We start from the raw sequence: 15,539 nt of genomic DNA, 5'->3' as shown, positions 1-15,539 counted from the left end.
CAGCATAAAGGTGATCGGAAGACACCACTGTTGCGGAGGTATAGTGTGCTAAATTTATTTTGCTGTTAACTATCACTGAGGATAATTACTTAACCAAAAGCTTCAAACTAAATATGGATAACATTACTATGATGTAAAATTTGGGCTGTTGCAATTTTCTGAAAAGAAAAAAGCCCTCAAAAGAGCGACCTTACTCTCGTTACCCTATTAGCATAATGGTAGAAGCCGATCATGACAAGCAAACAACAACAGACTAAGGAAAATTGTCGCCACGATTTTATGTTTGAAAACGGTCGAAAACGAACAGTAAGTGGCAACTGAGCAACATATATTTTGTTCTTAACTAACTAGGTGGCATTTTGCTGCGAAGGACTTTGTTTCATATGATTAAAACTCGTTGGTGACGCGTGTGCCGGCAGCGTCAGTCGCGAAGGATCAGACATGAAGCTCGAGCAAGCCATGGATTTTGGAGTTGGCAGATACAATAATTCTTTTTTGAAGCCCATAATAGAAGTAAAAGAACAACAATCGAATTTCTAAAATGATCTAAAATGTCCCTTACCTATGTAATGTTTACATGTGTACTGTGCGGTGAATAAATGTATCTCAGTGGGTACTGAAAACATGTGTCACTCGAGGTCAATTAATCAACATTTTCTCCATAGCGGCCACCTGTCCTTAGCGGCCAGTTTTGGCCAGTCCCTTGAGTGACCGCTATAGACAGGTTTGACTGTACATCAATAACTTCTAGAGTTATCCTATTTACAAACAAGCAAAAACAAAACTCCGAAAACATAATTTTCTTGATTGTCTCCTATACTACTTAATCCTTCAAGGGTATGAGTGACACTGGTGACTGTAAGTCATTGAGGTTGTTGTGATTTAAACATTAGGCATTATAAGATATATAGTTGTCCATACCAGACTCTGTGCCATTATCTTTCTAACAGCATTGTTTGTACTTACTAGTGCCCCTGTGTTATGGTTTATACATTATCCATCCACCAGTTTGAGCTGTTTTTGAACAATCTTATATATGCAGTTACTGTCTCTTGTTTCCACTTTCCCTGTCAAGGGATTAACAGATCCACTGCATACTAGTATTAGACCTGGCTGTGATCAGTTGTGGCTAAAAGTGCACGGTGTTTAGGCACACCTGTACGATGTTCACTACAAAAGTTTCAACCCCAATGCTAGAAAATCTTCAGTATCATTTACCGAGTATGAAAAAAATGTACTACATAACTCAGCTGTTGATTCAACAGAAGAATCCATCATCTTCATCATCATGCTATGAATTAGTACACCATATTGAAATACTTATCCCAAACCCTCTCCCTGAAGTGTGACACTGTGTTTCAGCTCCAACACTCGCATGGGTGCTGTCCTTGAAGTACGTCAGATGTCCCGGTAGAGAATACAGCTGTAGTTTTCACCTCAGCAGATTTATGTTCTGTATTGGGAAAGACAGGTACATGTGAAGCCACCTTGAAGTTAAAGTGCAGTGAAAATGTTAATTTTCATTACACCGTGAAGATAAGGTGAATTACAATATAGCATTGTGCAGGGTGTATTGCCGAGAGGCCTGGATTCAAATCCCTTAAAAATCGAGAATATGGACCCAGGGTTCAGAACCATAAACTAATTTAGGAAGTGCATCCCACTGTGGCCTTGCTGCAGTTTGAAAGGAGGATTGGCCCCCATAACTAGCTACATAAACACATAAAAATCCCAGACTGTCTCTGGCTTGAAACAATGGCAGGAGAAGATTAGCATAATACTGGTGAACAAGATTCAAATATTTTTTCTACTGGTTTTCAAAGTTACATTATGAAACAATACAGAATGACACAGAATGATTGTAACAAAACTACATAGTCAAAACAACTTTCAGTTTTTAGAAAATCAACCTTGTGTTCAAAAATAAACTTTCAAATCGGCCTGTCAAAGTTGTTTCAAAATGTCTTACTGTATATTTGCAACTTGGAAATGCCCTCCTCACAGTTGAATTAAAATGTCTGATAGTTGTGTGTCCACAAATATGACTTGTAGCTGTGTGTCTACATGGTATTCTAAAAGCCAGTTATATAGACTGGAGCTCTGTAGAACTAATGTAAGGTAGAACTGCACATGAACTGTCCGCTAATGTCTTTAACTTATACTACCAAACAGCATGATATTTTGGCCAGTGTTGTCATTTATATTCTGGGTTACAAAAAGCTAACTTCTCCTCTGAATGTATAATAATACATGAATTCCTTATCTGTTGTCTCTACATTTCAAAAGTTTTTTGAGAGTAACTCGTATTGGTGGTGACTGTCTTAGCCAGGCCTCCACCGATGTGAACACCACGACAGTCAGTAGCAGACTGACTCTGGGAGTTTACGTTAGCCGAATTTATTGGGTGATTTTATAGTACAAGCATGGTCTTTAAATATATGGCTTAATACAAGTCAAGTTTATTGCACAACAATTGCATCAGGTACAATGTACGGCAAATAACATGGAATATTAACAACTACGGACTAGTGTACTAACCCAACATCATTACTCGATACATAAGATAATGGTATGATATATTTCACACTATGGTGCGGCTTCTCTTTTGCATTGCATTATATATTAATTGGCTTAGGTAGACAGATACAGAGTCAGGACATGACAGAAATACATTAAACACGTGACCCAATGCTGTAACCTTTGATAAGGCACTTAACATGAAATTCCTCACTTCACTCAGTTGAAACTGAGTACCAAAGTTTGGTTAGGGATGTCCCTTGGATAGGACGTTACATGGAAGCTCCGTGTTTGAGCAGGTAAAAGAGCCCACCACACTTATCAAAAGAGTAGGAGTCAATCCTGGTGTGAACAGATGAAATAAATCTGTCCAGACAGCGCTCGTGAGTGCGACTCGCACACAATATGTATGCGACCAGTTTCTTGAGAATGCGACTAGATTTAAAATCACGGTCGCACGGTGCGACAATCCAAAATTAAGACCTGCGCCAGGATAATGGCTGCAGAACTAAGCGGTAAGCCGAAAATATAGGTATTCCAATGCTACCGCGAATATCGTCGGTGAATTTTCTATCATGTTCCCACACCCGCGGTACAAAAACTATCCGTTCCTAGTGGCAAAGTTACCCATAGAAATGAAGGATATAAGTTTCTCTCCTTTGTGGTGTATTTGTTTGATTTGTAAAATGTTTCAAACGCCAAAACTTTGTCGATGAAAGTGAGCGCTCGCCGGACGCTCGCTGTTTTCAATGGCGGCCATGATGTTTATGAAAAATAGACCGCAGCAGAATGAAAGGCTTGTTTCCTGTGGTCATATTTATACCTGTTCAAGCGATAATTTTTACGATCAAAAATTGATGAATCAATTCAAGTGGAGTTTTATTTAAAAAAATATCAAATTTTCCTTTTGTCACCGGTATCATTTCAAAGCTCATTGCCTGCCCGTTGTTATGGTGCTGCATGTACTTTCATTCTGCTGCTGTCTATACTGCACAGCGGCGAATCACAAAGCTTTCCCCATGCGGTCTGCCTGTCATTGGATGACGGCGCCGCGCGGTCCTGACGCGCGAAATTTGAACTACGCGTTTCGAAGTTCCCGATTTGATTGGGTCGGCACAAACAGATCATTTTTGATACTATTTTGAGCAAGAATTTTAAGGATATTCAAGTATTTTGGATTATCTGTTGACAGAGGGTGAGGGTAAAAAGAAAAGAAATGCCTGTAAAAATGTTGAACTTGATGCCAGCAGTGAAGTTTCAAATTATGGAATATGACTTTATTTGTTTTGGTCATGAACCCAATAGATAAGTTCTAGAGTCATCTATTTATTCATCATTCAAGGTTATGTGAATCATTACCTGCCTTGTTCCAAGTAAAAAATACCATTGTGTATTTTTCAACTTGTTGAACTTGAGGCACCGTGGCCCCCGGATAGGGGCCAGCCGGGGAACCTATGCCGAATTTTTCTAAAAATCCATCGTACTAGTATCAGTATGTAGGAAGGTATTGAATGAATTGAATTGCCAATTGTTCTGCACCATCAATGTAGGTTTTTATCTTTTATGATCTATTCAAATACTTTATTCCCGGTTGTTAACGTATAACAATGATTAATAGGAGTATTATTTGGTATAGCCAAGACTTTAGCTTGTTCTTCCAACTTTTTGTAGTGGTGCCCCTAGATTTTTGCTGGTGCTCCTAACTTTTTTGAGTTAGGAGCACAGTGCTCCTAGGCCTAAAAGTTAGTCTGGAGCCCTGCCAGATATGAAGCTTGTACTCTTCAGTACAAACCTAATGTTTTACACCATGAGGCATTTTACCAGGTATGCAATACAACCAAATAATAGCTGCATGGAAAGTGTAAAATGTATCTCACCATTGTTCTCCATGTAGACAGTTGTTCCCTTTGCCTCATCACAGGCCTGAAGCACTGGCTGTGCTCTGCCAGCTGAGCAGCAATGGCGAATGCAGCCGGTCTCTTGTACACAGTCACAGTAAGTCACTACATAGTAAAAACATACAAAATTGGCCTCATTCCCAGTACTATATTTAAACGACGAAACAAACTGCAATATCAACTTATAGCCTATAGCCAGTATAGGTTACATCTTCTTTCAGACTCCTTGTATATATGTTTAAGGAAGCAGTGCTTGCAAACACATGATACTTCTGGCTACTACAAGAACAGAATTATGATGGCTTTTGCAGAATTATTGAAATAAATAAATTATTCTGATGATCATCATCATCTTCTCCTTGTCATCCTGACGGACGTTCAGTTCAACATCGATGGACTCGGCCTTGGGCAGCGAGTCCAGCTCTGCTCTTACAAAGTTTGCCGCATGTAGGGCAGGTGAATCACAACATTATGAATAAAAATTTGGCTCGCCCCTGAGGCGTCGCCAAAATCAGAATTGACAGATGGAAAGAGTAGATGACAAAAACAATTCAGGACATCGATCAACATGATCCTATGATGTATGCACTCTATCCACGACCTCATACCTTCGCCAAATGATGTTAACCCTTTCAAGTGACATATCATATATAACGTTATCTCTCATTGATTATGTAATTAAGAACCTCATTTGCATGATTAATATCAGTTGATCAAGTTCTCTAACCAAATAAGCTGCTCAAAGTAGATTCTTAGCAAAGAAGGACTATTATAGCATTGTCATCAATTATGTAAATGAGGTCCATCATTTATGTCCAATAATGTCCACATTTACTTAACTTCCAAATGCTGCAAAAATGCAATCCCCATCTTAACCATTAAACCAAATATGAATAATATGACACACCATCCAGGCATTTTCAAGTTATCGTGGTGACAGCCTCACACACACACACACACACACACACACACACACACACACACACACACACACACACACACACACACACGAACGCTGTCCAAAATATAACCTTCTCTGCAAAAATAATTATTCACAGAATGCATCATAGGATCCTCCTACCAATGGTTTAAACCAATGATACTGACAGGATGACTATGCCAATAGCCATGAAACTCTCTTCAGGTAGCACCCATCAACCCGTCGGACCCAATCCCGACCAGATTTCTCCAGCGAGGTGATTTTCCGACCAATTCTCAAATAACCTTGCCGACGTATTCCTGACCGATTTCCGACCTCACCATATGCTACATGTTAATTCTTACATCAAAGTCAACGTCGAGATATATCCTTTCCCTCTAAACAAAAACCAACAAACCTTTATAGGAACTCACAACATTGTAACTTATTTTCCTCAGGTCCTGTCTTTCAGCCACTGACTTGTCTGGGAACAAATTTAGACTGTTTTTGTGTTGTAGCGACAAGTCAGTCACGAAACTTGGAAGGTGTCTTTCTCACAAATTGTCACAAAAGATACACATATTCTGAAAATTTACAGTTCATTACAAAGCAATTTAGAATACGTTTGAGATGTGAAGTACACATTTTATTTTGAGGGAATTAAAAGAAAAAGAAAAGATGTTTCAAAATCTCACCTCAGTCACACGTGATTGTATCGGACTCCAGATCTTGCTGCATTCCTCACCAGAATTCCTTAGTTTTGCCTGTCCGCCTTCAGTCCCCGTTCTGGTCACTTTGTGCTTTGTCCTTTCCTCTCATCCTGTGAACTTTGTCTCGATATCCTTCCAACCTGATGTCTATAGTTCGGACAGTTGCTGTAGTAAAGGTTCACGAGGCTCAAGCTCATACAAAACAGTTCGGTTGAGTCTTAGATTCCGGTAATGTGTCGGTAATGTGTCGGTAACTTCGGTAAGAAGTAATCCCAGAAAAAAGGGGCACAAATAATGCACTTTCTCCTCAATTTTGGCTCCAGATTTTTCGGATATCATTATAACTATGCATAAAGTTTTATATTCAATGTAACGTTTTCTTGTTCTTTTTTTATTGGTGCCGCAGTGTTGGTTTTCCGGCGCGGCGAATGATTCCTGTAACCGTGTAGTTATTAGTGCGCGATAACGGTGATGCGGCCTTGTCGCCTGATTACCCAGATTGTGCGTTCTATGTTCGCTTGACATGGACATGTTGACTGCAGCGTCCTCAATGGTGTCGCCAGGTTAGCAAAAAACGGCTTGGAAATGGTTTATAGACGGCTTGGAAACGATCCTGAGACGTGTAACACACTCCCGCCACGGCGATGTTTATATATTTTGTATCATCTTTCTATGTTCGGGCAAGAAGTGAATCCTTGGTTCGGGTTTCTAGTACTTTCTACTCAACAAACATCAGTTGAAGACCCATTAACCTTTATTTCTTGAAAGGCCGACGCTGGTACAGTGACCGGGAACCGCGGTCATTCGGAGCGCTACCTTCGTTATTAATAAGAATTCTCTTCTAATAGATTAAATTAACATATGCGTGACCATTAACAAACACGTAAGGTCATACCAAACTAGATAATCGGTAATCCCAGGTTTAGTGCGAATATGCAAAGGTAAGAAAGCCACATGAGTTAAAAACAACATGTTTTAATCTTTCATGCAATGTTACAAGAACCAAACTACTGATAGTGATTTTATTCTGTTTACTTATACAACAACAAAGCGAAAAAAACGTACACATGTACATGTTTCTTTAGGACATTAGTTGTGACCCTCATTCTCCAGCCCAATGTAAGTCCTGAATTGTTTAATGCTATGCAAGATGCAAAGATTCAATATAATAATGGAAAAATATGGGATATGATATCTCTTTTTACATCCCTACAAAGTCTGATCCAATACCATATAACACAAAATTTGATCACGGTTAACTCCGGAAAAAGGGAACAAATTATATGTATTTCTGGATCTCTGTCTCCCTGACTCTTTGACTGTCTGTCTGTCTGTCTGTCTGTCTGTCTGTCTGACTGTCTGTCTGTCTGTCTGGCTCTCTGACTATCCGGGTTCCTGTCTGCCTGACTCTCAGTCTGTCGGACTCTCTGTCTGTCTGTTTGCTTGTCTGTCCGTCTGTCTTACTCTCCATCTGGCCTGCTCTCTGTCCGTCTGACTCTCTGTCCGTCTGGCCCTTTGTCTATCTGACTCTCTGTCTGAATCTCTGTCTGCGTCAGTACCTGTCTGTCTTTCTCTTTACATAGCACTCTGCCTATTTGACTCTTTGCCTGACAATCTGTCTGTCTGTCTCTCCGGGTGTCTGACTCTCTGTCTATCTCTCTGTCTGTCTTGGTTTCTGTCCGCCTAACTCTCTGTCTGTCTGACTCTCTGTCCAGCTCTCTGTCTGTCTAGCTCTGTGATTGTCTCACAGTCTGTCTTGCTTTCTGGCCGGCTCTCTCTCTGTTCGACTCTCTGTCTATCTGGCTCTTTGTCTGTTTGGCTGTCTGTCTGTTGGCCTCTCTGTCTGTTGGCCTTTCTGTCTGTTTGATTCTTGTCTCAATCTGCCTCTACGTTTGGCTCTCTGTCCGTCTAGGTCTCTGTCCGTCTGGTTCACTGTCTGTCTGATCCTCTGTCTGACTCGCTGTATGGTTCTCTGTCTATCTGTCTGTGTCTCTGTCTGTCGGACTATCTGTCTGGCTCACTGTCTGTCTGTGTCTCTGTCTGTCGGACTATTTGTCTGGCTCTCTGTCTTACTCTTTCTCTATCTGTCTCTCTCTCTGTCTGTCTGTCCGGTTCTGTGTCTGTCTGGCTCCCTGTCTGTCTGACTCTCTGTCTGGCTCTCTGTCTGTCTGTCTGGTTCTCTGCTTGCCTGACTCACTGTCTGTCGGATCCCTGTCTGGCTCTCAGTCTGTCTGGCTCTCTGCCTGTCTCACTGTCTGTCTGCTTCTCTGTCTGTATGGCCCTCTGTCTGACTCGCTCTATAGTTCTCTGTCTGTCTGTCTGTCTAACTGGTTCTTTGTTTTTCTGGCTTTCTGGCCGCCGGCTGGATCTCTGTCTATCTGGCTCTATGGCGGGCTGGCTCTATGTTTGACTCTCTGTCTCAGCTCTCTGTCTGTCTGGTTCGGTGTCTGTCCGGCTCTCTGTCTGTCTAGCTCTCTGGCTGGCTTGCTCTCTGTCTGACTCCCTCTCTGTCTGGCTCCCTGTCTGGCTAGCGTACAATGTCCTTATTTGGACTACGGTGCGGCCAAATCTCGTTCTATCTCGTTCGAACTCTGACGTAAAGGAACGTCGAGTCCAGTCGGTACTTGGACGGGAAATAGCTCGGGACCATTTTCCATGATTGGGCCCGACCGGACTCGACGTTCCTCTCGATGCCAAAAGCATGCTATAAGTACATTGGCCGTAGCATCTGTCGCCTACGGCGAATGTACTTATAGCATGCTTTTGGAAAAAAAAGATCAGAATTGGTATTTCGGCCTCAGACAAGAAATCAAAAGTAATGCTTACGGCATCCGGTGGTCTTAAGCAATTTCCCGTCCAAGTACCGACCGGACTCGACGTTTCTTTACGTCAGAGTTCGAACGAGATAGAACCAGATTTGGCCGTACCGTAGTTCAAACAAGGACATTGTACGGCCAAATCACGTTGAATCTCGTTCGATCTCTATCGAACTCTGAACGCAAGTTTGACCAGTCTTGTTAGGTAAGACCTATAAGCCGTCCTGTATAGACACCCTCCACACATGTAGGGTTTCTCCCCAGTGTGTCTATTAAGATGATGTTGGTCCAAATTGGATGTCTGTGCTGCAGAATAGTCGCACTGGTCACACTTGTTGTGCCTTTCTCCTGCATGAGTTCTCATGTGCTTGGAAAAGTGAAACTTAACAGCTGTCCTGTACCCACGCTCCTCACACATGTAGGGTTTATGTCCAGAATGCTTGATTATATGACGATTTAGTCCTGTATGAGTGGGATTATCCATCTTGTAATATTATTTATAAGGGAACAAAGTATGCATATCATACGTTGTGTAAAGTTTTATTGAGCAACTTACAAATAACTTGCAGGTTAAAATATCAACACCGTTCGAAGCAATTTACCCTCAAAGCCAATTATCCCTTAACAAACTGCTGCTGTGATGTTATTCTTATGAACAATTTGCATTTAACCCTATTCAGACTGGGCTTTTCTGGTCATCAAGTAGGATAACATCGCACGAACATTTTTCCAATAAAAGATAACGGTCTATTAGCTTGAGTGCCATCCTGTTTAGTTCCAGGCTCTACATTCTCGAAACCTGGTTTTGTTTGGTGATGGTAGAGTCTAGAACTAAACAGGGTGACACTCATGCTAAAAATCTATTGCCTCGGGCCGTCAATAATAGAGAGCTATCGCGACCCTCCCATGTCTAACAAATGGCCATTTCTGGCGCAGATTTGTTAGATTATAGCTGCACTAAGTATGCACAGATTATCATGTAGTATGCATGCGACATGCCATGTAGCTCGGCCGTTTGCATAAAAAAATCCTGGATCATTTAACAACTCTGTATACAACTTCACCGTTTTAGGCTGTGCATTATAAGGCGCGTCAGGGTCACTGACTCTATGAGGCCTAACATGGGGGTCTTTTAGGACGAAGGCTTGCCGAAGGGATTTTATATTTGTGTATGTTTGGCTTTTCGGCTTGTATACGTGAAACCTAGCACCAAAGCCAATAATTAATCTCTTTGTTGACTTAGTAAGTAAAAAAAATGACTTTCTATTGATGATGAAAAGTCACATCCGAGTTGAGGAATCGCATAGACCTTGAAGTTTGAGTACATGTTTGTACTGCGTATACGTTCACCCACGAGGCCTCCGACACTAGGCTTTTACTTAGAAAATCAATGAAATTAGAACTATATAACTAGCTTATGTTGAATTGTAACGCTGGTGTGTCCGCAAAATCGGTTTGATGACGTTGATCCTTTAAACTTGAGACTTTCCAGCAAAAACGTACAATCTACGCCAGTCAGTCAGAAATTATGGACATCCACGGCGAGACAGTGCTGTCTGAGATTTATAGCTCGAGGGTTTCTGACAGATTTTGTCACTGCGTGCGGTGCCCAGAGGCATCACGCATCACACTGTACAGTCGTTCAAACTGGTCTAACAGGTCCGCTGTTGCAGTCGAGAGTTACCAAATGCTCATTACTGATTCGGCCTACCCGAATCTCAGAACAGATTTGGGCGTGTCTAGTTTTACACGTCATTTTGCAGTGTTTTGTATACTTCTCTAGTGACATGGGTTTTCTCTATCCACTTCCACTTAGACGCTACTAGGGGTACGTACAGAAACTCACCAGGGTCACTTAACAGCATAGAGAGATCCACAATAGACTAAAAAATGCCTCCGCCCCTGAGGCGTCGCCAAAAAGGCATGTGCAAACCGGCCCTGAGGGTCTCGAAAAGCAGCGACATCGAAATAAGTGTAATTATCGTGGGTCATGTTTGCGTTAATAGTAGCATTAGAATAAGAGATTCACTCACTTTATTAAAAAACGCAAAAGGAAACAATATGTCATGTTAACAATCCAATCATCAATGTGATTTTAAGGTTTTCTCCACCATTTCTATACCGTATTTGGGGGCCTAGGTGACTTGCCTCTCCTAGATAATTGCCTAATTACCCTGTACTGACACCTAATAATGGCACGTGGAACCATCAATATTGAATTTGTCAAACACCACCTCTGACTCCCTTGAACGTTTAGACCCCCTCTCGCTGGACCCGCGGCACGCCCGTGGCGATCGAATTGACAAATCACTCAACGAATTTCAACGACAAAAAAACGAATCTTTTTAAAGCTTTGTGTGTTTTGTTGTCTTTTTGGTCATACTTGTACGTTTTGAAGAGGGCCTGCATGCCCATTTCGGTCATCGTAATACGTAGGCAGTCGCCCCAAATCAACGTAATTCGTAATCAGTACATAAGCCGTAACACGTAATTGGTCGCTTTCTTTCTACGTACACCGTAACAGTTACCTTTATGAAACGTAAAGCGTAAACCATACATTGCCAGTAATGTGTAGGCTGATTTTAGAATGGTCCAATCCACAAGCGAGCGCCTCTCATTATTATGTCCGCGTGTCACTCCCATTTCAGAGGTGACTCACAATAAGCTCCAGAGCGACCAGACAGGTTCTGCTTCATTTCATGCAAGAGTAATACCGTGGCGGATCATCGATAAGATACCTCTAACATTGTCGTCCGATTTGTGCCTCACAGGTGGGAATACATTTACCGTACAAATTCTCGATCTTTGAGGAATGTTTTCATTGCGACAGAGAAATTTATATAAATAAAAGAGCGTGCGCTAGGTTACCATGTTGTCCTTGGTAGAGCTATGACATGGTACAATGAGACCGTACTTCCTTTAGATACGTTGGAGTGGAGTTGGGAGAACTTCAACGTATGTGGTAGCACCAGCAGGTGACCTCGATACGACCTCGACCCTAAGTGAGGTTGATGCCCCCCAAGTCTTCCAACTGATTGTCTAATTATCTGGTACTGTCATCGCACAGTGCGGGGGTCATTTATCAAATCTATCATCTTCAAGATCTGGCTTCGTCGATAATTAGGCGTGGCGTGATCGGCATCCTGGCCAATACCTGCGAATGCCGCCAAATTGGACCAATCATAATCGTTCATTAGAAAGACCTTGACGTATCCTATTAATAGGAGGTATTTATACGTTTGAACACCTTGGAGGTATTGATAGGCTGAACGCAAAGTTCGTCTGTACAGTCGTAGCGTGCATGAACAACTAGCTGTCATAACCGACTTCGTCGACAACAAAACATAACTGTAAGTACGTGTCCTGCCAAATGATACATTTTCAAATTTTTTATCATCATACTTGCAATATGATCTAATGATCTAGCACGTTTCGGTAACACACCGTTAATCGTAGCCAGAATCCCCCCATGCAGACCCTCATCACAGGTCAACTGTCATGTGTTTCTTGCCTTTGGGCACCGCAATGACAAAACCGCCAGAAATCCTCTCAGACAGCACTGTCTCGTCACGAACGTCCACAATTTCTGTCTGTCTGGTGTAGATTGAACGTTTTGTCAGAACTCAACGTCAGTTTGAAGGCTCAACGTCATCAACATTACAAAGGAACAGATTCTGTGGACGCTTCAGTGTTATTCAACACAAGGTAGTTATATAGTTCTCGTTTAATTGACTTTTTCTAAGTAAAAGCCTTGCGTCGGAGGGGTGGGCGTGTACCAATACAACTGTGTACTCTTACTAATTATTGATATCTATGGGTTTCCTCAATAATGTTAGTTTTCATTATAAATATAAATCTATCAAGTTCGCAAAGGGATTATTGGCTTTCAAGTTGGTGCTAGGTTGAACGTATACAAGCCGACATAAAACCCAAACATGCACAAATATAAAATCCAGTAGGCAATCCCTCGTCCACAGAAGACCCCCCTGTTAATCAGGCCTATCGAGTCAGTGAGCCTGGTCTGTGCTGTTTTGGTGTGCAACAGCTCTTGATTTATGACGAATAGTGACGCACCTATATCATGCCAGCCTTTAGTAAAGTGAAATAGTACATTGTTCTATGCATGTGCATACTACTTGATCATTTATGCATACTTGGGGCAGCTATAGACTAAAAAGTCGCAATGGATTTGCCAGAAATGGCCGCTGGCGTATCTTGGGTGTGTCGTGGTAGCCTAGCTCTCTGACACCCAAGACAATAGATAGGCTTGGGTGTGGGCCTAGGTGACCTGCCTCTCCTAGATAATTGCCTAATTATCCTGTACTGACACCTGTGGAACCATCAATATTAAATCTGTTAAAGACAACCTTTGACTCCCTTGAAAGTTAAGCCCCCTCTCACTTGACCCGCGGCACGCTGGCGGCGTCGCCGCGGCCGATTGAATTGACAAATCACTTTCATGACAAACTTGTTCATGCTACCTTATCCTCCTTGTCAGTATTCTAGACACGTTCTTCTTATTCGGATACAAATGATCAGCTCCAGTTCAACCTTATGGTTTATTTTGAAGTCTACTACGAAAGACGTTGCTCAGTCCTCAACTTATGTGATAGCATGGCTTATTTTTCATGTAGGCTAGTCATAACTATGATAAGAGTATGCATATATATTCTCGTATGATTGGCTCATTGCATGCAGGACTAATGGACGTGAACACACTGAAGACCAGAATGTAATGAAAACACTCAGGGCCAAATACGTCAAAAACCCCATTTGAAGCCTCATCAAATAAGTAACCTGACAACTTGGGTTTGTTTGTATTTGTTTGTATTGCATACCCGGTATACCGGATTTGTATGATCCACACACACCGGGAAGGACCCCTACTCTTTTCGATAAGTGTGTTGGGTTCTTTAACGTGCTTGAGGTGTGGCTCTCCTCAAACACGGGACCTCCATTTAACGTCCTATCTGAGGGACGTCCCTTACCGAAGCTAGGTACTCATTTTCACCTGAGTAAAGTGGGGGAAGTTGTGTAAAGTGCCTTTCCCAAGGGCACAACGTCAACGGGACAAATCAGGGAACCCTGGATTTGAACCCGGTACCTCTGGGTTCTGGGGCCAAACACCCTGCCACTGCGCCACCGCGACGCCACAGCTTTTGATTTATGGTGCAACAGCTTTTGATTTATGGTCAGGTTGAGTACCCACGGTATCCTCTCTTGCATAGAGTGGAGTTTTTAAAGATAAAAGTAAATGTTTCAGGATTGTTTCATACAACATCTGAGGTCTGGCTTGGGAGTGCATGATATTCAACAATCTATCCAAGACGGAAGGCTCTAGATATTGATACGGAGCACTGGGAGGACCTTGCAAGTAACCGTTCCAGGTGGAGATGCACACTGTTAAGACAGCTCAAATCAGGAGAAGCCAGACTGATACACAGTGCAAAAGAAAAGCGGATCCGCAGAAAAGAGCTTTGCAACAGAACTGAGTCAGCTTACAGATGTGATTTTTGTGACAGAGACTGCCATTCTCGTGTAGGGCTGTTTAGCCATAGTCGATGCAGTAGGGCTGTTGTGAATTAGGATTCTACCATGGTCAATACTGACCGACGGAGGCCATATATATGTCCATGTTAGATGTTAACCGACAAGTATGTTTCTCTACAGTGAGGGTCAGTCATTCAAACTGGTATTTCCCCCCATGCACGCTTATTGTGCATGTCGTATTTACAAAGATAAAGCCTGAAAGTGTGTACTTTTTTCATGGTCACAGGAAGATACAGGACTAGCCTGGCTGTCAGACGTTTGTAGATTTACTCTGATCTCTCTCTGTCGTTTTTGTCCATGGAACTTCAGCTCCAGTCTTTTCAACACTACAGTCTTTGAAACTTCTAATTGTTTCTCCTCTTTCGACACCAGCACCTGTTCCAGTCCAGCAAGATCTATTGGTTCTCCTCTGGCTACATCTTCACCTCTTGGTCATAGCATTACTCCGCCACCTCGTGACCATACACACACCAAACCAGTCAGGACCTGTGTTGTCAACTTTCGATCCATTCGCAACAAGGTACCTGAACTGCATGCATTTTGCGAAGCTGTGCAACCAGACATTGTTGTTGGCACTGAGACATGGTTGGACTCGTCAGTGGGCAGCTGCGAAGTCTTTCCGGACACGTACAATGTGTTCAGGAGAGACCGAGCTGGCCGGGGAGGGGGTGTGCTTGTTGCTGTAAAGAACAACATTATAGCAACCCACCACCCAGAACCGGACTGCCCCTGCGAGCTGACATGGGTCCAGGTCCAGCTGGCTAACAGTAAGTCTATCTTCATTGGGGCCTACTATCGCCCCCCCCCCCACTGCTGGTCATGATGATTTTGCAGCACTAGAAAGATCGGTGTTGCAAATGCGGGCAAATAACAACAATGCCCACATCTGGCTAGCAGGGGACTTCAACTTGCCAGATGCGACTTGGAACCCTGAAGCTCATACCATCGCTCCTAGCCCATCCAGTCTCACGAGCAATTACATCTGCCTTGCCAATGACTGTGGTCTGGAACAAATGGTCTGCGAACCAACTCACACTGTGGGGCAAACTTCGAACACCCTGGACTTGTTTCTCACCACAAATTCCACCTTAGTGGAGAGAGTTAAAGTTTTGCCAGGTCTCAGCGATCA

The 15,539-nt window shown here is 42.5% G+C and overlaps 1 protein-coding gene and 1 long non-coding RNA gene across 7 annotated transcripts in view; one reads left to right on the top strand and one right to left on the bottom strand.

Annotated features, from left to right (window-relative positions):
• Positions 1 to 643: 643 nt before the first annotated feature.
• Positions 644 to 4,516, bottom strand: LOC136427353 (uncharacterized). The gene is made up of 2 exons (XR_010754404.1): positions 4,395 to 4,516; positions 644 to 1,453 (listed from the first exon to the last, which is right to left on the bottom strand). It is a non-coding gene; the product is annotated as an uncharacterized lncRNA (long non-coding RNA).
• A 7,001-nt stretch (positions 4,517 to 11,517) lies between these two features.
• Positions 11,518 to 15,539, top strand: part of LOC136427352 (allene oxide synthase-lipoxygenase protein-like) — a 37,501-nt gene continuing 33,479 nt past the window's right edge. For 3 of the 6 annotated variants that reach the window (XM_066416172.1, XM_066416175.1, XM_066416171.1), the window contains exon 1: positions 12,376 to 12,565. The gene's annotated coding sequence lies outside the window, so the exon portion shown is untranslated. Of the gene's footprint in view, positions 11,632 to 12,078; positions 12,211 to 12,375; positions 12,566 to 15,539 lie in introns of those variants that run through there. The other 3 variants (XM_066416177.1, XM_066416176.1, XM_066416173.1) reach the window with 3 other exon arrangements.

This window comes from Branchiostoma lanceolatum, chromosome 2 (assembly GCF_035083965.1).
Source record: "Branchiostoma lanceolatum isolate klBraLanc5 chromosome 2, klBraLanc5.hap2, whole genome shotgun sequence".
NCBI lineage: Eukaryota > Metazoa > Chordata > Leptocardii > Amphioxiformes > Branchiostomatidae > Branchiostoma > Branchiostoma lanceolatum.
The sequence above is the reverse complement of the archived record's forward strand: the minus strand, read 5'-3'. Positions and strand labels throughout refer to the sequence as shown.